Below are 23789 nucleotides of genomic sequence, written 5' to 3'. Positions count from 1 at the left end.
TACCTTTTTTGAGTAATATGTACATGTCTGCTCGAGACCTCTCTTGCCGAGGCGACGCAAGCGGACACGACCGGTCAACCGCTCGCGTCGCATTCTCACGTTTAAATAAATCTAAAATAATACTCTGGACCAGAAACCTTTTTTTTTTCTTAAGTTACAGCATTTAGTGTGTGAAATAAAAATTGTGACTGTGTCTTGGTGGCGTCGCAAGCGCGAGATGCTTGGGCTTTTGCGTCGCGACCGGAGAAACGCTATTCTAAAACTCTTTCGCGTCGCGTGCGCTAATACAAGCGCTAAATTTAGCGCTAGCGTGCGCTAAAATTGCGTACGTTATTCTAAAACTCCCTATTGTCACTCAAATTTGTACCGACAAATATTAGGTCCAGTACGGAGCTTGCAGTTTTTTCCACTCGGGTAGCCTCATTTACGACTTGCGTTAGGTGCAGGTTAAACATCATACCAAGAAGAAATTCAGCTGATTTGACGTCCACGTTGCCTACCTCAAGGTTGCTCCAATCTATTTTGGCCAGATTAAAATCACCCACAAGAATAAAGTTACCTTCGTTAATGAAGTTAGCAATTGTGAAATCGTAAATTATTTCCATCGTGGACAGTGGGGAATCAGGAGGTCTGTAGACCGCTGCTATTACATACTATTTGTCACAAAAAGTAATTTTGCACCATACACTTTCGGTATCTGGAAGATCATTTATCACAAGGCACACATTTGATTTTTTGAGAATTACAGCAACACTGCCCCCCCCCCCTCCCCCCCCCTCCCCCCCTCCGCCCCCCCCCCCCCCCCCCCGCGTTGGGCGGTCTTTTCGTACCATCTTGTAAGCAGGTGGTAGTATTTCCTCGTCTTTTATGTCTGCGTTAAGCCACGTTTCTGTGACAACGACAACATGCGGATTATATAGCATTAGTATGTGTTCTAACTCGCTAACTTTTTTGGCGAGACTTCTGGCGTTCATATTGATAAGTCTGAGCGGTTTTGTTTTTGTATCCCGCGAATCATCATTGATTCGGACTTTGTACCTTATCTCTCAGCTTTGTTCGGCTGGCGGTGTTGTCATCCCATACGAAAAAGTCGTTATCGATTTGAATATATTGTCGTCAAAAAGTTTAACTTGGGAACCGTTGTTTCTTTCTGTGCTCGTGCCTTCCCAAAGCATTTTGCGTCTACTTAACGTCGCCTGCGAGTAATCGTTTTGAACAGAGATTTTGGTACCTTTTAATTTGTTGCAGTTCTGAAATACCCGTATTTTTTCGTTGTAGTCCCGAAAGTTCATTATTATAGGTCGGGTGTGTTTTTCACGTTTTTTCCCTAGCCTATGAATTCGCTCCACTGTCTCTATTTTTAAACCGAGGCGGGCATGAAAAAGGTCTTTAACCACCGCGGATCGAACGTCGTCGCTGGTCTTTTTTTCTGGCTCAAGAATCCCAAACACAATCAAGTTATTTTTCCTAGACCTATCCTCCATATTCACCAGTGCTTTTTGCTGAAGTTTCACAGTTCCTTGTAGTTGCTTTACCGTAGTATCCAAGTTCCAAATGTTTTCTTCGTTTTTTTGTACCTTATCCAATTTGGTTTCTATATCATCGATTCTTTTGTTCATCCCATCAAAACTTGCCTGGAGTTTTGTTTGGTTATCCTTAATGTCTTTCACGTCATCGCTCATTCGCTTTTGGCTTTCGAGTAGTTCTTTCATCATTTTTTTCGAGATCGGGGCCGGGGCTCGTCTCCACATCCCCAGAAAGTATTAGCAACATCACTTTTTGAAAATAGTACACAACAAAACAAGACACTTTGGGGCACAGCACCAGGAATAGAAACCTGTTGTCGCTTCTATAGCAGCTACCATATTCTCGGCTACTAACCTGCTCGATGAAAAACAAGAGTGGCATTTCAGTCGACTTGCTCCTAGCGTGGCTGCTGTGCCCACTGAAGGACGGCGTTGCTGGATCCAGGTTTATGCCGCGGCTGAGGAATCCCATGGTTCCAAGCTTCCGATCTTTCCATTGGTTATTTTCAACGGTAGGCCATGACGGGAATCCTTGCCTGCCGTGGCTCGTGACGAAGTTTGTTGAAGTCCCGGTGTCTGCTTGGCCGGAGATTGCTGACGAGCTCAAGCCAAATGCGTGCGTCAGCAATACCTGCTTGATGAAAAACAAGAGCGGCATTTCAGTCGACTTGCTCCCAGCGTGGCTGCTGTGCCCACTGAAGGACGGCTTTGCTGAATCCAAATTTATGCCGCGGCTGGGGAATCCCATGGTTCCAAGCTCCCGATCTTTCCATTGGTTATGTTCAACGGTAGGCCATGACGGGAATCCTTGCCTGCCGTGGCTCGTGACGAAGATTGTTGAAGTCCCGGTGTTTGCTTGGCCGGAGATTGCTGACGAGCTCAAGCCAAATGCATGCGTCAGCAATACCTGCTCGATGAAAAACAAGAGCGGCATTTCAGTCGACTTGCTCCCAGCGTGGCTGCTGTGCCCACTGAAGGACGGCGTTGCTGGATCCAGGTTTATGCCGCGGCTGGAAAATCTCATGGTTCCAAGCTCCCGATCTTTCCATTGGTTATGTTCAACGGTAGGCCATGACGGGAATCCTTGCCTGCCGTGGCTCGTGACGAAGATTGTTGAAGTCCCGGTGTTTGCTTGGCCGGAGATTGCTGACGAGCTCATGCCAAATGCGTGCGTCAGCAATACCTGCTCGATGAAAAACAAGAGCGGCATTTCAGTCGACTTGCTCCCAGCGTGGCTGCTGTGCCCACTGAAGGACGGCGTTGATGGATCCAGGTTTATGCCGCGGCTGGGGAATCCCATGGTTCCACGCTCCCGATCTTTCCATTGGTTATGTTCAACGGTAGGACATGACGGGAATCCTTGCCTGCCGTGGCTGGTGACGAAGATTGTTGAAGTCCCGGTGTTTGCTTGGCCGGAGATTGCTGACGAGCCCAAGCCAAATGCGTGCGTCAGCAATACCTGCTCGATGAAAAACAAGAGCGGCATTTCAGTCGACTTGCTCCCAGCGTGGCTGCTGTGCCCACTGAAGGACGGCGTTGCTGGATCCAGGTTCATGCCGCGGCTGGGGAATCCCATGGTTCCAAGCTCCCGATCTTTCCATTGGTTATGTTCAACGGTAGGCCATGACGGGAATCCTCGTCTGCCGTGGCTCGTGACGAAGATTGTTGAAGTCCCGGTGTTTGCTTGGCCGGAGATTGCTGACGAGCCCAAGCCAAATGCGTGCGTCAGCAATACCTGCTCGATGAAAAACAAGAGCGGCATTTCAGTCGACTTGCTCCCAGCGTGGCTGCTGTGCCCACTGAAGGACGGCGTTGCTGGATCCAGGTTTATGCCGCGGCTGGGGAATCCCATGGTTCCAAGCTCCCGATCTTTCCATTGGTTATGTTCAACGGTAGGCCATGACGGGAATCCTTGCCTGCCGTGGCTGGTGACGAAGATTGTTGAAGTCCCGGTGTTTGCTTGGCCGGAGATTGCTGACGAGCCCAAGCCAAATGCGTGCGTCAGCAATACCTGCTCGATGAAAAACAAGAGCGGCATTTCAGTCGACTTGCTCCCAGCGTGGCTGCTGTGCCCACTGAAGGACGGTGTTGCTGGATCCAGGTTTATGCCGCGGCTGGGGAATCCCATGGTTCCAAGCTCCCGATCTTTCCATTGGTTATGTTCAACGGTAGGCCATGACGGGAATCCTTGTCTGCCGTGGCTCGTGACGAAGATTGTTGAAGTCCCGGTGTTTTCTTGGCCGGAGATTGCTGACGAGCTCATGCCAAATGCGTGCGTCAGCAATACCTGCTCGATGAAAAACAAGAGCGGCATTTCAGTGAACTTGCTCCCAGCGTGGCTACTGTGCCCACTGAAGGACGGCGTTGATGGATCCAGGTTTATGCCGCGGCTGGGGAATCCCATGGTTCCAAGCTCCCGATCTTTCCATTGGTTATGTTCAACGGTAGGGCATGACGGGAATCCTTGCCTGCCGTGGCTCGTGACGAAGATTGTTGGAAGTCCCGGTGTTTGCTTGGCCGGAGATTGCTGACGAGCTCAAGCCAAATGCGTGCGTCAGCAATACCTGCTCGATGAAAAACAAGAGCGGCATTTCAGTCAACTTGCTCCCAGCGTGGCTACTGTGCCCACTGAAGGACGGCGTTGATGGATCCAGGTTTATGCCGCGGCTGGGGAATCCCATGGTTCCAAGCTCCCGATCTTTCCATTGGTTATGTTCAACGGTAGGGCATGACGGGAATCCTTGCCTGCCGTGGCTCGTGACGAAGATTGTTGGAAGTCCCGGTGTTTGCTTGGCCGGAGATTGCTGACGAGCTCAAGCCAAATGCGTGCGTCAGCAATACCTGCTCGATGAAAAACAAGAGCGGCATTTCAGTCAACTTGCTCCCAGCGTGGCTACTGTGCCCACTGAAGGACGGCGTTGATGGATCCAGGTTTATGCCGCGGCTGGGGAATCCCATGGTTCCAAGCTCCCGATCCTTCCATTGGTTATGTTCAACGGTAGGCCATGACGGGAATACTTGTCTGCCGTGGCTCGTGACGAAGATTGTTGAAGTCCCGGTGTTTTCTTGGCCGGAGATTGCTGACGAGCTCATGCCAAATGCGTGCGTCAGCAATACCTTCTCGATGAAAAACAAGAGCGGCATTTCAGTCAACTTGCTCCCAGCGTGGCTACTGTGCCCACTGAAGGACGGCGTTGATGGATCCAGGTTTATGCCGCGGCTGGGGAATCCCATGGTTCCAAGCTCCCGATCTTTCCATTGGTTATGTTCAACGGTAGGGCATGACGGGAATCCTTGCCTGCCGTGGCTCGTGACGAAGATTGTTGGAAGTCCCGGTGTTTGCTTGGCCGGAGATTGCTGACGAGCTCAAGCCAAATGCGTGCGTCAGCAATACCTGCTCGATGAAAAACAAGAGCGGCATTTCAGTCGACTTGCTCCCAGCGTGGCTACTGTGCCCACTGAAGGACGGCGTTGATGGATCCAGGTTTATGCCGCGGCTGGGGAATCCCGTGGTTCCAAGCTCCCGATCTTTCCATTGGTTATGTTCAACAGTAGGGCATGACGGGAATCCTTGCCTGCCGTGGCTCGTGACGAAGATTGTTGGAAGTCCCGGTGTTTGCTTGGCTGGAGATTGCTGACGAGCTCAAGCCAAATGCGTGCGTCAGCAATACCTGCTCGATGAAAAACAAGAGCGGCATTTCAGTCAACTTGCTCCCAGCGTGGCTGCTGTGCCCACTGAAGGACGGCGTTGATGGATCCAGGTTTATGCCGCGGCTGGGGAATCCCATGGTTCCAAGCTCCCTATCTTTCCATTGGTTATGTTCAACGGTAGGCCATGACGGGAATCCTTGTCTGCCGTGGCTCGTGACGAAGATTGTTGAAGTCCCGGTGTTTTCTTGGCCGGAGATTGCTGACGAGCTCATGCCAAATGCGTGCGTCAGCAATACCTTCTGGATGAAAAACAAGAGCGGCATTTCAGTCAACTTGCTCCCAGCGTGGCTACTGTGCCCACTGAAGGACGGCGTTGATGGATCCAGGTTTATGCCGCGGCTGGGGAATCCCATGGTTCCAAGCTCCCGATCTTTCCATTGGTTATGTTCAACGGTAGGCCATGACGGGAATCCTTGTCTGCCGTGGCTCGTGACGAAGATTGTTGAAGTCCCGGTGTTTTCTTGGCCGGAGATTGCTGACGAGCTCATGTCAAATGCGTGCGTCAGCAATACCTTCTCGATGAAAAACAAGAGCGGCATTTCAGTCAACTTGCTCCCAGCGTGGCTACTGTGCCCACTGAAGGACGGCGTTGATGGATCCAGGTTTATGCCGCGGCTGGGGAATCCCATGGTTCCAAGCTCCCGATCTTTCCATTGGTTATGTTCAACGGTAGGGCATGACGGGAATCCTTGCCTGCCGTGGCTCGTGACGAAGATTGTTGGAAGTCCCGGTGTTTGCTTGGCCGGAGATTGCTGACGAGCTCAAGTCAAATGCGTGCGTCAGCAATACCTGCTCGATGAAAAACAAGAGCGGCATTTCAGTCAACTTGCTCCCAGCGTGGCTACAGTGCCCACTGAAGGACGGCGTTGATGGATCCAGGTTTATGCCGCGGCTGGGGAATCCCATGGTTCCAAGCTCCCGATCTTTCCATTGGTTATGTTGAACGGTAGGGCATGACGGGAATCCTTGCCTGCCGTGGCTCGTGACGAAGATTGTTGGAAGTCCCGGTGTTTGCTTGGCCGGAGATTGCTGACGAGCTCAAGCCAAATGCGTGCGTCAGCAATACCTGCTTGATGAAAAACAAGCGCGGCATTTCAGTCGACTTGCTTCCAGCGTGGCTGCTGTGCCCACTGAAGGACGGCGTTGATGGATCCAGGTTTATGCCGCGGCTGGGGAATCCCATGGTTCCAAGCTCCCGACGTTTCCATTGGTTATGTTCAACTGTAGGCCATGACGGGAATCCTTGCCTGCCGTGGCTCGTGACGAAGATTGTTGAAGTCCCGGTGTTTTCTTGGCCGGAGATTGCTGCCGAGCTCAAGCCAAATGCGTGCGTCAGCAATACCTTCTCGATGAAAAACAAGAGCGGCATTTCAGTCAACTTGCTCCCAGCGTGGCTACTGTGCCCACTGAAGGACGGCGTTGATGGATCCAGGTTTATGCCGCGGCTGGGGAATCCCATGGTTCCAAGCTCCTGATCTTTCCATTGGTTATGTTCAACGGTAGGCCATGACGGGAATCCTTGTCTGCCGTGGCTCGTGACGAAGATTGTTGAAGTCCCGGTGTTTGCTTGGCCGGAGATTGCTGACAATCTCAAGCCAAATGCGTGCGTCAGCAAAACCTGCTCGATGAAAAACAAGAGCGGCATTTCAGTCGACTTGCTCCCAGCGTTCTTGCTGTGCCCACTCACGTGAATTTATGTGAATAGGACCCATAAGAGCCCAACTACACAGAATACAATTAGCAGCTCGAAATTTGTATTCTTTCCGCCAGAAAGGCGCCTGCCGAGAATTGGCCCGTTCCAGGCGCGCTCACTCTTTTTTCTATGGTCGCGTGCCGTTCAAACTAATGCGTGCCAAATATATTCAAAGTCGTGGGTCATCTAAGCACGCATTCAATATTAAAATTATAAAATATTATGAACCCCAATTTTTGTGACTTCCAAAAAACTGCGAAGACGTTGATCGAAAAAAAACTGTTGCACAGACCACAGGAAGTACAAGACTACGTCATTCCCAATATGGCGACGTACGGCGGGCTTGACGACGCGATGGCGGCGCACAACGGACTAGCGTTGCGATAGACGTGCGGCAGCTACTTCAGAACTGTCGCTCGTGGTACCGTCCAATCGATCTTCAAGCGTAGAACATGGCGCGTAAAGGATATAAGTGCGAAACTATCGTACGTCAAACGGTGCACGCAACTTCGTCGTTGTCGTCGTCTGCTGCCTAACACGCCCGAGAAACGGAAGAACGAGAAAAACTTGGCAGGAAGCGGTAGCCACATGACTTCCGGCAACTCTCACCTCCGAGCCTCCGTGCACAGGTTTCGGTTTCAGTTTCGATCAGTTGGATGTTTTGGCTCTACTAAAAATATACGTGACTCTGTAGCAAAAGATTGATAGAGCAGTCTCCTGACACCCTATCCGATAGACCCTCTCACATAAACCCAGCGACAAAACCAAAAGATGCATTTGCCACATACTCTACACTGCCTTTGTCCCAACAAAAGAAACAAATAGAGGAAAACTTGAGTTTCTGCATGAGCGTGTCTCATCTGATGTTCGAATTTCGAGGTTCGCCCGCTTCGTAGAACCTTCAAAACGTTCGGGAAACATTGACGATGTTGAATTTGTTAGACAGTTTGGCCCGAAACATTTCTAATTGTGGGGGGCAATTATTTACACAATATCGTGTTTCGTGAATTTTAGAGAATCCTTACCAACGTTTCCACGATACAGAAGAGGACATTTATCTCTTAATTATTAAGTGCGTTCGTAAAAATGGCGCACCGTACCCCCTCGACGTCAGCTAATTTACGCGCGTACTCGCAACAGCTGAACTTATGTCAAACTTTTCGTAAAACTTTGAGTTAGAAAGTTAAAACAAATAAAATTTAGTCGAATTCCAACTTTGGCAGTTTCGCTACGTCCCTACTACAGCGCATGAAGCTACGCCGAGTTGACACCGAGCAGCCTGCTCATTTTGAATTGTTTTGCCTGAGCGGCCCGCGGGGTGGGTACCCTCTGGTTTGGACCTCTCTCCTCGGCCGTACCTCTGAGCCCGGTTCAAAGGGAGAAGGTGAATTCAAAGCTGCAGTCCTCGGCACGTCTGGTCCATAAATTCGGGCCTCGGCCGCTCCGTTTGACGCAGCGCAGAAAGGCGGCCCCTCTGTTCTCTGGGAAGGCGCCGGTGAACCGCGTTCCAACAGCGAACAGCGTCTCTCCGTACGAATACTGCTCACTAAATCAACACGCTTCGGGGAACGCTGTCTCTGTCCGCACATTCCTGCAGAAAGTATCTAGGATCTCACGACCGCAAAATAGTTTCATGTATATTAAAAAATCGCCCCCCCCCCCCAAAAAAAAAATAGTTACGAATTAAAGGAGTGCGAAAAGGGCTTACAATTTTCGCTATATGTATACATAATAGCAATCAATTGTTTATGGGTGAATATTTATGTTTCCGCTCGGAATGACGTGCACTAGACCCCCGGGGTTTCGGCGTATTTGCCACTTCCTCTGCGGTCGTTTAAGTGCCGAAGAATCAATGGTCTTTCTTCCTCTCGCTCTCTTTTTTTGTCCGAGATGCCTTATTCGGCGGTTTCGCAAGGGGTCGTCTTACTTCAGGCAAGCCGTCCGTGGTGATTCTAGTAGACGTTTTCTCATTTACACGGAAGCAATGATTTTTTGCTGGGGACGTTTCTGGTGTTGGCAATTGTGCGAAACAGGAAAGGTGGCTACGCCGACGATTACCTCCGGAAACCACACTGGAGAGTGTATTTGGGCCAGATGAAGCCACACTTAAAGGGAAGCTGAAAAGAATATTGAAAAAAAAACAAAAAAAAAACGAAGACATGAGTTTTTTAGTCTTTTTATCCCGTGAATTTAAATATCACGGTCGTTTTACCCGAAGATGTAACTATATGCGAGAAACGACGAAAAGACTGTGACCTGTCGTTAGGTCATAAAATTACCTTTCGGCCGCCAAGAGCGTGTCGCTCGTGTGGGTAGCGCGTGCAATTAAAACCTTGCCAGGTATATTCTCCCGCACTGACACCAGTGGCAACGTCTTTTTTTAACATTTTTTTAAATAGAAAGAATGCGGGTGTATAGCTTTGATGTGCGCTGAGGATGCGCGAGAGCGGTGATTCCCGAAAATCCCGTTATGACTCCACTCTCCGGGGAAGAGGACCTTCTGCGGTACATTGGAAAGAATTATCTGCAGCCTGCGTGCACCAAAGTGCAAAATAGTCTTGATATTCTTGACCCTGGAGGTCAAACGGATACGATTTAAGTGTTTCTACCCGAATACAAAACCGCTTCAGCTTCCCTTTAAGCCTGATTCACGTGGTGCGATTTTACTTGCGATTTTGCAACGGCGACGTCGCTCGTGGAGCCAAAAAGAAAGTTTGGGGGAAGTTGTGGTGCCCGATGTCGCAACTGCGAATTCGCAAGCAATATCGCACGGTATGAACAAATACCATTGACTACCAATACTGGAAACTCGAGCCAAAATGCATGGGGTTGTCGTGAGACACAGAAGTGCTGCCATCTCTCGGTGTGGGATGGTAAACTATGCGCTCGAAACTAAAAGGAAAACAATCATTCACTACACTATTTCTTCTCTTCACACTATCAGGAATTGTGAATTTATGGCAAATCGTTGTGCCGATTTCAATTGAGCAAGAGCTGATACACGGTATTTCTGATAATGAGGTGCGCTTCATATTGGCACCAAGTATTTAGATTATATAGACCTATGTATTACACCTGGTACAAATGACCTACCGGCCATTAGTGACTTTCTAGTAAATTGACAGTTTATGGGGCTGCAGTGACTGGCTTTTTGCATTTAGAGATAAAGCACAGCAATTCAAATATGTAATTGCTCCATGGGTCATTATTTTAAATTGTATGAGATTCACTTCCAATGAGTCTGGAAATGATACACGACGTAGTTATTACAGCCAGTAAATGCTATTTACTGGCTGTCTGTTTAACGAAGAGTCAGTACTTATAAGGTAGTAGAAATAGTATCCGGTTCAGGTTTACCTATCGTTTTGGGGGCCTGGTTAGCCTCTAATGACTGCAATTACTATTGGATTATATTTCTGAGTTATTTGAACGAGTATAAACAAGATTGCCTTCCAAGGGCTATTAATGGCTCTCGGCCAATATCCTAAGCTGTTTCGGGGCATATAGACCAAGCTGCTGTTTATTAGGTAGTTCCACTCATGATAGACTTTAATCACCATGAGTGATCATTTCGTGATATTTGTGAGGTTATGTCTCAGATTGGATTTGCATGACTATTATTTGCTATTTGATTTTATTTCCTGATTATATGGCGGATTTCGCTTCCAATTGACATTTAATGACTATCAATGACTATTTGTAACTATTTCGAGTTATTGGATTGCGCGCGAACTGAGTTGGTTTTCGATGGTTAATTTTGGCGTTTTGATCAAAATTTGACATGATAGATATTTAGTTCAAATGACTTCTAGTTACTTTTAATGAGTTTTGGCCACTATTTTGAGTTATTTGATTGTGTGCAGACTGAGCTGGCTTTATATGGCTATTATTGGCTATGTGATCATGTTTATAAATCATATGGCAGATTTGGGGTCCAAATTACTGCAGTGACTATCAATCATTATCGGTCACTTTTTCAACTTATTTGTTGTGTGCAGACTGAGTTGGCTTCCAGTGACTACTATTGGCTATACATTCATATTTATAATTATATGGCAGATTTAGGGTCCAAATGACTTCTAGTGATTGTCCATGATTATCAGTGCCTATTTCGAGTTATTTGATTGTGTGAATACTGAGTTGGCTTCATATGGCTATTATTGACTATATGGTTATATTTATAAATTATATGGCAGATTCGGAGTTCAAATGACTTATACTGACTATTAATGACTATTGGTCACAATTTTGAGTTATTTAATTGTGTGCGGGCTGAGTTGGCTTCCAATGGCTATTATTGGCTATAAAATAATATTTTTTTATTTATATGGCAGAATCGTGGTTCAAATAACTTCTAGTGACTATCAATGGCTATTATTCACTATTTCGACTTACCTGATTGTGTGCAGACTGAGTTGGCCTAATATGGCTGTTATTGCTATATGATTATGTTTATAAATTATAAGGTGGGCTTGGGGTCCAAATGACTTCTAGTGACTATCAATCATTATCAGTCACTAATTCGACTTATTTGATTTTATGCAGGCTAGTTGACTTCCAATGGCTACTATTGGCTATACAATCATATTTTTTATTTATGTGGCAGATTCGGGGTCCAAACAACTTCTAGAGACTTTCAAAGGCTATTGGGCACTATTTCGACATACCTGGTTGTGTGCACACTGATTTGGCTTCATATGGCTATTATTGGCTATATTATCATGTTTATAAATTATATGGCGGATTTGGGGTCCAAATGACTTCTAGTGGTTATCAATGATGATCAGTCACTATTTCGACTTATTTGATTTTATGCGGGCTGAGTTGGCTTCCAATGGCTATTATTGGCTATAGGCATCTGTTATTGATCTGGTTGGCTCGAATTGCCAAAAAATGGATATTAGTGCTTATCGGTCGCAATATTCTGCTATTATCTACTTATGAATGAAAATGGCTTCAAGTGGCTATTGTTAGCAATTGCGTATCATCTTAACAGTATCACCTTAAATTGCTTCAGAATGAGCATTAGTGACATTTAGTGACATAGTATTCATGATGTTTTGAATATTAATGGATTCAAATGTCTACTATTATTGGCTATGGGCAGTTCTTGGCCAAATCGGCTTGAAGTGGCTATTCATGTCCATCAGTGACTATTATTGGCAATTTATGCAATTGGATTGTGTCTAGATTTGAATGACTTCAACTGGATAGTATTGGCTATAGGGATCTATTCTTGACTTGGTTGGCTTGGATTGGCTATTATTGGCTATAATCATCTGTTCCTGACTTGGGTGGCTTGAATTGGCTACAATGGCTTAAAGTGACTAGTATTTATAATTAGCATCTATTTCTTTGTCTACAAACTGAAATGGCTTCATGTGGCTAGTTTTGGCTATTGCCATATATTTTTACCAGACTGGCTTCAAATTTCTATGAATGGCTATTCGTGGATATAGTTGACAATTCTATGCTATTTCAGTGATTATGACTGAAAATGACTTAAAATGGTTATTATTGGCTATTAGCATGTATTTTTGTTAGATTGGCTCAAAATGGCTATACATGGCTATCAGCAACTATTATTTACAATTTATGCACTTGGAGTCCATATAGATTCGAATGACTTCAACTGGATATTATTGGCTATAGGCATTTACTCTTGACTTTGTTGGCTTGGATTGGCTAATATTGGCTAATATCATCTGTTCCTAACCTGGGCGGCTTGAATTGGCTACAAATGGCTTAGAGTGACTAGTATTTATAATTAGCAACTATTTCTTTGTCTACGAACTGAAATGGCTTCATGCGGCTTGTTTTGGCTATTGCCATCTATTTTTTACCAGATTGGCTTCAAATGACTACAAATGGCTATTCATGAATATAGTTGACAATTCTTGCTATTTCGGTGAATATGATGGAAAATGACTTCAAATGGCTATTATTGGCTATTAGTATCTATTTTTACTAGATTGGCTTGAAATGGCTATACATGGCTATCAGCAACTATTATTTACAATTTATGCAATTGGAGTGTGTATAGATTTGAATGACTTCAACTGGATAGTATTGGCTATATGCATCTATTCTTGACTTGGTTGCTTGGACTGGCTATTATTGGCTATAATCATCTGTTCCTGACCTCGGTGGCTTGAATTGTCTACAAATGGCTTAAAGTGACGAGTATTTATAATTAGCAGCTATTTCTTTGTCTACAAACTGAAATGGCTTCATGTGGCTAGGTTTGGCTATTACCATCTTTTTTTACCAGAATGGCTTCAAATGGCTCTGCATGGCTATTTGGGAATATCTATTTAATGGCTACGCATAGCTATTTATGAATATTCATTGAATGGCTATGAATGGCTATTCATAAATATCCACAATTATACTTGCTATAGCCATTGCTAGCCCATTGAAGCCAATCTGGTTAAAAATGAATGATAATAGACAACAGCTACTAAAAGCAAGTCCGGTTAGTAAACACTAAAATTGCTCATAGCTATCAAGACTTGCCACTAAGAGCCATTCGTAGCTATTTCAAGCCAATTCGATAAAGAATAAATGCTCATAGTCAATAATAGCCACTTGAAGCCAGTTTCGTCCATAAAGAGTGAAATAGCACATAATTGTCAATTATACTCACTAATAGCCATTGCAAGCCAGTTGAGGCAAATCTGGCCAGAAATGGATTCTAATAGCCAACAATAGCAAATAAAAGCCATTCCAGTTTGTAAACATGAAACCTGCTTCTAAATATCAACACTAGTCATTAGAAGCCATTTGTAGCAATTTTAAGCCAATCTAAACGCTTATAGCCAGTAATAGCCACTTGTAGCCAGTTTCATTCAAAAATAGTGAAGTAGCACATAATTGTCAATTATATTCACTAATAGCCATTGCAAGCCAGTTGAGGCAAATCTGGCCAGAAATAGATGCTAATAGCCAACAATAGCCAATAAAAGCCATTCCAGTTAGTAAACATGAAACCTGCTTATAAATATCAACACTAGTCACTACAAGCCATTTGTAGCAATTTTAAGCCAATCTAAACGCTTATAGCCAGTAAAAGCCACTTGTAGCCAGTTTCATTCAAAAACTCTGAAATAGCACATAATTGTCAATTATACTCACTAATAGCCACTGCAAGCCATTTGAGGCAAATCTGGCCAGAAATGGATGCTAATAGCCAACAATAGCCACAAAAAGCCATTCCTGTTAGTAAACATAAAACCTGCTGATAAATATCAACACTAGTCACTACTAGCCATTTGTAGCAATTTTAAGCCAATCTAAATGCTTATAGCCAGTAATAGCCACTTGTAGACAGTTTCATCCAAAAATACTGAAATAGCACATAATTGTCAATTATGCTCACTAATAGCCATCGCTAGCCATTTGAACCCAATCTGGTCAGAAATAGATGATAAAAGCCAACAATAGCCACTTAAAGACAGTCCAGTTGGTGAACACAAAAATCACTTATAACTATCAACAGTAGTCATTAAAGGGCCCATGAAACGATTTTTGGGTTGGGATAAATCATTTTAGATTGGGATTTTACTAATAGAACATCGTTCAGTGGGCCAAAAGAAAAAAGGTAGAAAGTCAAAAGCCTGACATTCAGTGCGAAAATTTGAAAACACAGCGGACTATTTCGTTCCTTCTCCCCTTCGTAACCGCTCTGCCTTTTCACTGGGATACATCCGCGGTCCCAAAAGCGTGTAATCGGGTCCAAACTGACGTCACACAAAACCGGACCTCATTTAGTCCCTTCACCCCTAAGCTGACATTGTGGTGGAAGCTACGCGCTTGCCGGACCAATCAGCCACCTCCGTTTCATCACCTGACTTCATTCTCTGCAGCCACATTTGCCACGCTTACGTGGCAAAAGTGTGGCTAGCCCAAGGAGCACGTAGCTTCCACAGCACTGTCAACTTAGGGGTGAACGGGCTAGGGAAAGAAACTTTTGGAGTTTTGAGCGACGGGCTAATCTTCTAGGGGGAGAATGGATGTGTCCGGGGATTACACAAACCAGGTTCCGAGCGAGAGGGGCCTCCCTTCTTTTCGTCTTCTTGAACTGTTTGGTGGAATGCGCGATTTATGAGTTGAGGAGGAAAGCGAAACAGGAAAAAGTTGGAAAAGCGTTTCATGACCCCTTTAATAGCCATTTGTAGGTAAATTAAGCCATTGCAATAAACATAAATGTTTATAGCCAGTAATAGCCACTTGTGGCCATTTTCACCATAAACACTGAAATAGCCCCTAATTGTCAATTATACTTACAAATAGCCATTGCTAGCCATTTGAAGCCAATCTGGTCAGAAATATATGCTAATAGCCAACAATAGCCGCTTGAAGTCATTCCATTTAGTAAACACTAAAACACCCATAAATATCAACACTAGTCACTAATAGCCATTTGTAGCCATTTCAATCAAATTTATCTAAAATTTGATGCATAAGCCAATAATAGCCGCTTGAAGCCATTCTCATTTTTAAGTACTGAAATAGCACGTAATTGTTTAATGATCTCATCAATATCCATCAGCAGTCATTTCAATTCAATCTGGTCAAAAATAATTACAAATAGCCAACATTATCCACTTGAAGCCATTCCATTTTGTAAATATAAAAATAGCTCAGCCAATAGTTATCTACTAATAGCGGTTTGTAGCCATTTGCAGCCAATCTATTTGAAAATAGGTGATTATAGCCAATAATAGCCACTTGAAGCCATTCTCATTCATAAACACCCAGATAGCAGATAATTGTATTATACTGACTAACCGCCATTAGTAGCCATTGAGCCAATCTTGTCAGAAATATATCATAATCGCCAACAATAGCCACCTGAAGTCATTCCAGTTTATAAAGAGAAATAGCTCAGTTTTCATTACTCATTAATATTTGTAGCCATATCTATTAAATATTTATAAAAGTGGAGGCTGATAGCCAATAATAGCCAGTTGAAACCATGTGCATTCCAGTGTTGCGGAATGGGCACCCTCATTCCATTCCAATTCCATCCCGGGGAATTAGTGTTTTCGATAATTCCATTCCTTTCAACTCCTCGGAATGGGGACACTGAGCCCATTCCCACTCCTGGAATGGCTGAATCGTTCCATTCCATTCCTCTAATTCCTAAACGTTAAAAGTCTCACTTGATAGATGCATTACGTTGCAGGGTTGGGCAGAAATATTCAAAAATGTATTTGGAAATACAAATACTGGGATAGATGAAAATAGCTGCTAAGATACTGATACTCAAGTCTCAAAATATATCTGTAAAAATGTATCGCGATACGTATCGGAAACACGTTTTAAAAAAGAGGCAAAAAGTCTTTGGAAATACAAATACAAGAATACATTTTAGGGAGGGCAGAAATATAAATACTGATAATGCAATACACTTTTCAAATTGCTTTGAGACGCCAACTGAGATGAGACTTTAAGTTTAAAGTGGAAGTTACTTTTTTTTTTTTTGTCCGGAAATTATTTTTCCGCTGGCTTGGCACTTCGCCTTGAAGGTAGTGGTGCCGGACGAAGAGTCCTCAATGGGTTTAAAAAAACATTCCATCAAGGATTGACCGGCGTCCCTTCCCTAACATCCTGTCTGACTGACCAGATATGCGAAAAGACTTCGACCGCTAACTAAATTCCATCAAAACATCACCACTTCTCTGTCCAATAAGGGCATCCCTTGTCAGCACTGATCACATGACGTCACTGTGGGATGAACTAGTATTCTTGAGTCTGTAGGTGTTGCCTTGAACATGAAACTTTACCCACGCTGCTGTGTGAAAGGACAATACGTACTTTCGTTGTAGGTGACCTCGTTGAAGACCATGCAGGTAGTTAGTTGCATTTGGAATTTTCGAGAGAAGTGGACCACCTGAAGCATCCTGAAGCACATGTGTTATCTTCTGCTACGGTGGAAAAATCGATACGGTGGCATCCCTGTTGTGACGGTCCTTCCTGCCGACTCTTCGCCTCCAACGCATGAATAGCAGTCTTCAAGTTTCGCTTAGCATCATTCAAACAGAGAGCTCGCGGATTGCGACCTGAGATGGCCGGCACAGGTGCGAGCTCTCCGAGAAACAGCACGCTCGAGACGAGTCGCAGGTGTACAAAGTCTGGGTCCGCACAGCGAGGCCACGTCTGGCCTCCTTCCTGGGTATCGGATCACTAGAGCAGCGGGCCACGTTCACGTCGGCTACACCGACGTTGACATACCCTTGAGCCGTGCAATATTACAGGCGCAGACGCATTCGGATACGTGTTGAACTTTACTAGTGAAAGGCGCCACCGCCGCCCCCCCCCCCTCTCCCCCCTGCTTTGACGCTTGCTTTTTGTATTGCATTTGTTTTTGCGTATTAGTCTGTTAGGGCTGTACGCGGGTTCGCAGTTTCCTGCTCGTTTTATTTCTGAACAACCGACCCCCTGACTAACTCGGTATAGCTGAACGTAAAAAAAAAAAAAATGGAAAGAACCGGGCCCCATTCCATTCCCATTCCATTCCAAGCAAAAGGCATCTAATTCCATTCCCATTCCATTCCCCTCAACGTTGCCGCGATTCCATTCCCATTCCATTCCGGGGTCGCGAAAATGCGGAATGATTCCGGAATCATTCCAACTCCCGAGTGGCAACTCCGCAACACTGGTGCATTCACCAACGCCGAAATGGGTAATTGTCAATTATCTCATCAATAGCTATTGGCAGCCATTTAAGGTCAATCTGGTCAAAGAAGATGCTAATAGCCAACAAAAGTTACTTGAAGCCGTTCATAAGAGTAAGCACACAAAAAAATCGCGTAATTATCAATAATAATCCCTTCTAGTCACTTGGAGTCATTTGAAGTCGGTCTCATAAAAAAATTTATGCCTATTGCCATTTAAGGTCACTTGGAACCAAGGGCATCTAATAAGACATGTTTCGGTAGGAATAAAACAAATAAATCAACAAGCTCAGAAAAGGTTAATAATTATTTAGATTGTAAAAAATCGCCATAATCGATCCCGACACAAAGAGCCTCGAGTAGGGTGACCGCCCGTCCCGCGACTCGCGGGACTGTCCCGCAATGAGCGTTCATGTCGCACGTCCCGCAAGAAATCCCGAAATCTTCAAAATCTCCCGCATTTTACACTGTCGTAACATCCATTACGCAAATTATGGCGCTTCCGAACAACGGGCCAGGGGGAAGCGCGGAGGTTGCTAATAAACGTGTGAATTTCGATGATATGCCATTTTATATCCAAGCACTGGGGGAAGCGACCGTCATTCTTGCAGGAGACGGACGCGCATACGCCGTTGTGCCTCTCCCCTTTATGGCAAAACATTGCAAGCGAAAGTTGCTTCCCAAAAGTTAGAAATTAACTAATGTAATTATTTGCAAATCATACTGTGTCGTGCGAAAGGGTTACTGTGGATTGCTTTTTTTAGTGAAGACGACCACACAAGGCAAAGAAGCCTGCAACTCACAACGGTCGAAAAAGGAACAACATTAGGTTGTAATTTTGTGAAAGAACATGTTAGTATAAGGGTAAATATTGACAGGAAACAATAAGCCGAAAAACATTTACTGTTTCTTATTTCGTTTTCATGCATTGGGGCCTGTTGCAGTCGATATTTATGTTTTCAACTTAGACACTTTTAATAAAATATTTACAAATGCAATTAAACAAGGAATATGAGTGAAAATAATGAGTGTGTGAAAATTATTTTAGCCTAATTGTCGCAACACAATTTGCAGGTGTATATATACTTTTGGACAGCACAAGGTTTCGGGGTGTACGTGTTGGTGAATTACCTTTAATAACTTTTTCTTGAGGCGTGACAATACCGTCCTCCAATTACACTTCACCCCCCCCCCCCCCTCCCCGACACACACACACTTCACCCCCCCCCCCCCTCTCCCCCGGTCAGGGTGTCCCGCATGTCGCCGGCAGGAAGGTGGTCACCCTAGCCTCGAGCGAGCCGAGAAACACTGCCTCCGCTCACAGAAAGGCGTAAGGCCAAGGCTCCCATGAACAGAGCTTTGCCAAAGTTCGAGCCAAGTGTACGTCACTTTGAGGTCTCCCTATTGGAAAGATAAAAGCGCGATCGGTGTTCGCGCCTTCCAGCGAAATGCCTTAGTCGTTTGTCATCGATGTAAACACAAAAACAGGCCATGAACGCGAGACCGCAGTAATATCCGGTCTGTGATACAGTTTTGAGAAGATATAAAAATAAAGAATACAGTGATGCCTCGTTAATATGAATGCTTACCATTCGCTCCTCCCCCCAAAAAAATCGTCCCTAATTTGAGTTGCCCTATTGACGAGACAAATATGCATTCATTTTCACAGAATGTCCCCGAAAATGGTGTCCATGCAGCGGAGTATATTAAAGGGTTGCATATTAACGAGACGTGACTGTAGTAACAATTATTATTATGACGAATTTCTTTGTTGCATGCAAATTAAGTTCGTGATAGTGGACGCTTTCGATATCTCGAAAACAACTTTTCATACCACAACCTCCAAGACTCGGCGCCGCGAGTGGCACTGAATTTCGGCAAGTGGAGGCGTCACAACACGCGTCTCCTCAATGTCCTTTGTAATCAGAGTTTTGAAAAAAATCCTTTATTTTTTTTTTTTTCAGCAAGATAGGAAAAAAATTAATTTTGTAAGTTTTATCGTTAGTAAGCAATAACGAATGTTGGCTTCCTGAGTACTGCGATCAATTTCAGGCGTCAGATAACGTCAGTGTACGATTTTGTTTTTGTTGGAATAAAACAACCTGTAACCGCGAGTTTCAATGAGCTCCCTCAGAGTAGAATGGTCAAAAACAAACCCCGCTGTCAAGCATTTACAGGATGGCCGTGGGTTGGCCAGAATATGCCGGAAGTGGGAGTTTTGGTACTTTGGAAACCTGTCTAGTGAATAGCGAAGAATCTACGAGAGGGAACGCTCTAAGCTTAGGTGTTGCGCACGCGCTCTAGTGGGGTGAAAGCGTCGTGCGAGACAACATATTGGGCTTGTGGCACCGGCTTCGCTGGCATTAATTCTGAGACAGAAGTTATGGCAAATGAGTACAAGTTCATTAGAGCTTTTGCATACATCCTACGCTCAAAACTTTGCTAGGGTGCTCGTGCCGTCACTTTGAGCACGGACCGAGCACGTACCCGTAAGGGAAACGCTTTTGGCCTCCGGGGGCACAGTTCATACAAACTTTGCGAGTTGGCACAATTAGAGCGCTGAAAATTACGGACACGCGTTCCGGAAATAAGGTTTCAGCCTACTCTTTTCTCTCCCCGAGCCCGGCGGTCGGCGTCGACTATCGACAGCGCGCGACAAATCAATCTGCACGTTGCGTGCCGAAAACCTCGCGGGTAAACGCGCGTTCACAATGAGTGCGCAAAGGCGGATGCGGGGCAGGCCAGTGTAGAACTCGCGCGCTCTCGACGTCACGCGCTGTTACACACGCATTGATCGAGAACGGCGAGAGAGAGACGCGTGCCAACGACGAGTTTGAGCAGACGAGCCTCGCGTTGGGGCTATCTCCCGAGCGATGAGCCAACATCAACGCGACCTGCGACGGTGGACGCTGCAGCTGGCGACTGCGGACGCTGCTACCGCGTGCCTCCGAGCTTTTAGTTTCCGGGCAGCGGACCGGAAGAAAGGGGCCCGCTATTCATTGTCGCCGCTGTCGTCCCTTTTTCGGAGTTTTCAGCGGGCCATGTCTCGCTCTCCCTTTGTTTCGAACAGCGGGTTCGCGCCTCCGGTGCGGAGAGCAGCCTGTCGTGTCCGCGCTCGATATTCCTACCGAGTCTGTAGTTGCAAACGGTCGGGATAGTTTTTTTTTTTCTTTTTTTCCGGCCCACGGGGCGGAGGGGGAGGGGCATGCGGTTTAGAGAAGCTCGTTTTAGCGAACGCCGTTTCACCGACCATGGTTTATCGAATGCTTTTACAGAGAACCCAGTTGAGAGGAAATGGCGATGGGCCTCCTTTTAGCGAATTCGGCCACCGCGAAGCGGCGTGTACGGGTAAATCAGGTGAGTTAACATTTTTGTAATGAGCCACAGCAGAATGCCACCGCCAAGCGGTGGGAGCGCAGCGGGGGCCATGGCTTAACACGCGCACCAGTGATACACGCGAAAAGTAGGAAAGCCTTTTTTTTTTTTTTTTTAAGCGTTTTTTTTTTTTTTTTTGTAAACGGCGTTTTTCTAAACTGAGGCTTTGCTTTTTCTAAACCGCGCTTCGATAAAACGTGCCCATTCTTTGAAACGTGCTTCGATGAAATGGCATTCGATCAACCGAAGTAAAATAAATCAAACTTTTCCTGCTCAAATATTCCCCAAAATACATTTTATTTGCTGTTTTGCCTATCGTCTTACGCTTTCTATGTTCATTTGCTTATTTAAATCAAATAATCATCGAACACAACATATTCATAACGGCTGAAAATGAGCAAAGAGCGGGGCTGTTCTGGGCAAATTGGAGCGTTAATAGAGTTCTCTCTCTACCTTCTATTTACTTCTGCAGTTAGATAATGTCCCACGGGAAAAAAATCAGAAAGCGAAAGGAAGAAACAAATATGAGGAAATAATGTTATATGGCCAAGAAAATCTGAACACGACAAAGACAAACAAACAAAGGATGCTTACAATTACAAATATTGTCACGGGTGGTGACCAAAAAAACAGGAAATAAAAAGCAAGAAATAAACGTTTAATGTGGCGAACTTATGCCAAAAATAAAAGGGCACAAAAGATAACAACAGAGCGTCGCGGGCGTCGAAGTCGGCGTAGCAGCAGAGTCGGACGCTGGGGCGAAACTGACTCCTGCTTGCCAGGCGGAGCCGCTTTTGTACACGCGTTGGCTTCTGGAGCATTCGATATAGAAGGTTCGACGCATAGAACATTCCAACCTCGAATCAGCTAGACGGTTCTCGAGTTCACCAGAACATCACATTACAGTGTAAACAAAAATGCGTAGCCGCGGCCAGGAATTGAACCCTGGCCATTCGCGTGGGAGGCAAGCGCGATAACCGTTAGGCTACGGGCGCGCTGCCTACTTGGCGCGCGGCATTACTCCCCCCTTAAAAAGTGCATCGCCCCGATGCAACACAAACCAAAACAAAGCACATAAAAGAACGGCAAACTAAAGAGTCATTTGAAACACATAAGATCCACAGTCCTATCGAGCGTAGTACGGCTTCAGGCGCACGACGTGGACGACTTCAAGTCGTGGTGGGCGGCGTGATGATGCTCTTGTTCCGTCGGGCATCACCCCGTAGTTCAGCTCGCCGGGGCGACGAAGTACCTTGTATGGTCCAAAGTACCGTTTCAGCAGTTTCTCACTGAGGCCGCGGCGACGGATGGGCGTCCACACCCACACCCTGTCTCCGGGCTTGAAGTCAACGTCCCTGCGACGAAGGTTGTAGCGGCCCGCGTCGACGCGTTGCTGGTTTTTAATCATGAGTCGGGCGAGCTGGCGGGCTTCTTCGGCGCGTTGAGCAACCGCCTGGGCGTCGTCGCTCTCATTGTCAGATGGCTCATGGGGCAGCATTGCGTCCAGCATGGTTGTTACCTTCCGACCATGTACCAGGTGGAAAGGGGTGAATCCAGTGGTGTCCTGAACGGCCGTATTGTAGGCGAACGTGACGTAGGGCAACACCTCGTCCCACGTCTTGTGCTCTACGTCGACGTACATAGAGATCATATCGGCGATTGTCTTGTTGAGTCGGTCGGTCAGCCCGTTGGTCTGCGGGTGGTATGCAGTGGTTCGACGATGGCCGGTGCCACTGAGACGAAGGATCTCTTGCGTCAGCTGGGCCATGAACGAAGATCCACGGTCTGTGATGAGGACTTCAGGGGCGCCGTGCCGGAGGACATTGGACTCAATGAAAAACTTGGCGACTTCAACAGCCGTGCCTGCTGGAAGGGCTTTCGTCTCGGCGTACCATGTGAGATAATCAGTGGCGACGATAATCCAGCGGTTTCCCGACGTTGACGATGGGAAAGGGCCAAGTAAATTCATTCCGATCTTCTTGAACGGCATAGACGGGGGAGAAATCAGATGCAGAAGTCCTGACGGCTTTGTTGGCGGTTCCTTGCGTCGCTGACACTCGCGGCATGATCGAATGTATAGGTGAACGGTCTTCGGTAGCCTCGGCCAGTAGTACTTTTCTCGAATCCTGGCGAGCGTCCTGCTGTAGCCTAGGTGTCCAGCCGTTGGGTCGTCATGGCATCCTTGGAATATTTCGTCTCGAAGGCTGGCAGGAACAACCAACAGCCATGCTGTGTTGTTGTTGACGAAGTTCTCCTTGTACAGCACCCCTCGCCGCATGGAGAATGTATGCAGGATTCTTAAGAAAGCACGGGGAACCGAACTCGCTTGTCCCTCTAAGTGCTCAATGAGCGCTCGCAGTTCAGGGTCGTCTCGTTGGAGTGCTGCCATGTCGCTGACGTCCAAAGCGCCGAGAAAACACTCATCGTCGTCGTCTTCGATACAGGCAGGACCGGCCTCGAGAGGAGCTCTTGACAAACAGTCGGCGTCATGGTGCTTCCGGCCGGACTTGTACACAACGGTCATGTCGAACTCCTGCAGTCGTAGGCTCCACCGGGCGAGGCGTCAGGAGGGGTCTCTCAGATTCGCGAGCCAGCAGAGCGAGTGGTGGTCCGTGACCACGCGAAAAGGACTTCCATACAGATATGGGCGAAACTTCGTTATTGCCCAGACGACAGCAAGGCACTCCTTTTCAGTTGTAGAGTAGTTCCGCTCCGCCTTAGACAGCGTCCGACTCGCGTATGCGATGACTCGCTCTGCCCCGTCCCGCTTTTGAACAAGCACCGCGCCAAGTCCGGTGTTACTGG

General features: G+C 46.1%; 1 pseudogene; it reads right to left on the bottom strand.

Moving 5' to 3' along the window:
- Positions 1-351: 351 nt before the first annotated feature.
- Positions 352-1715, bottom strand: LOC115325560 (annotated as a pseudogene).
- Positions 1716-23789: the final 22074 nt, after the last annotated feature.

Source organism: Ixodes scapularis, unplaced genomic scaffold (assembly GCF_016920785.2).
Source record: "Ixodes scapularis isolate PalLabHiFi unplaced genomic scaffold, ASM1692078v2 ptg000376l_1__unscaffolded, whole genome shotgun sequence".
NCBI lineage: Eukaryota > Metazoa > Arthropoda > Arachnida > Ixodida > Ixodidae > Ixodes > Ixodes scapularis.
This window is presented reverse-complemented; position numbering and strand designations above follow the sequence as displayed.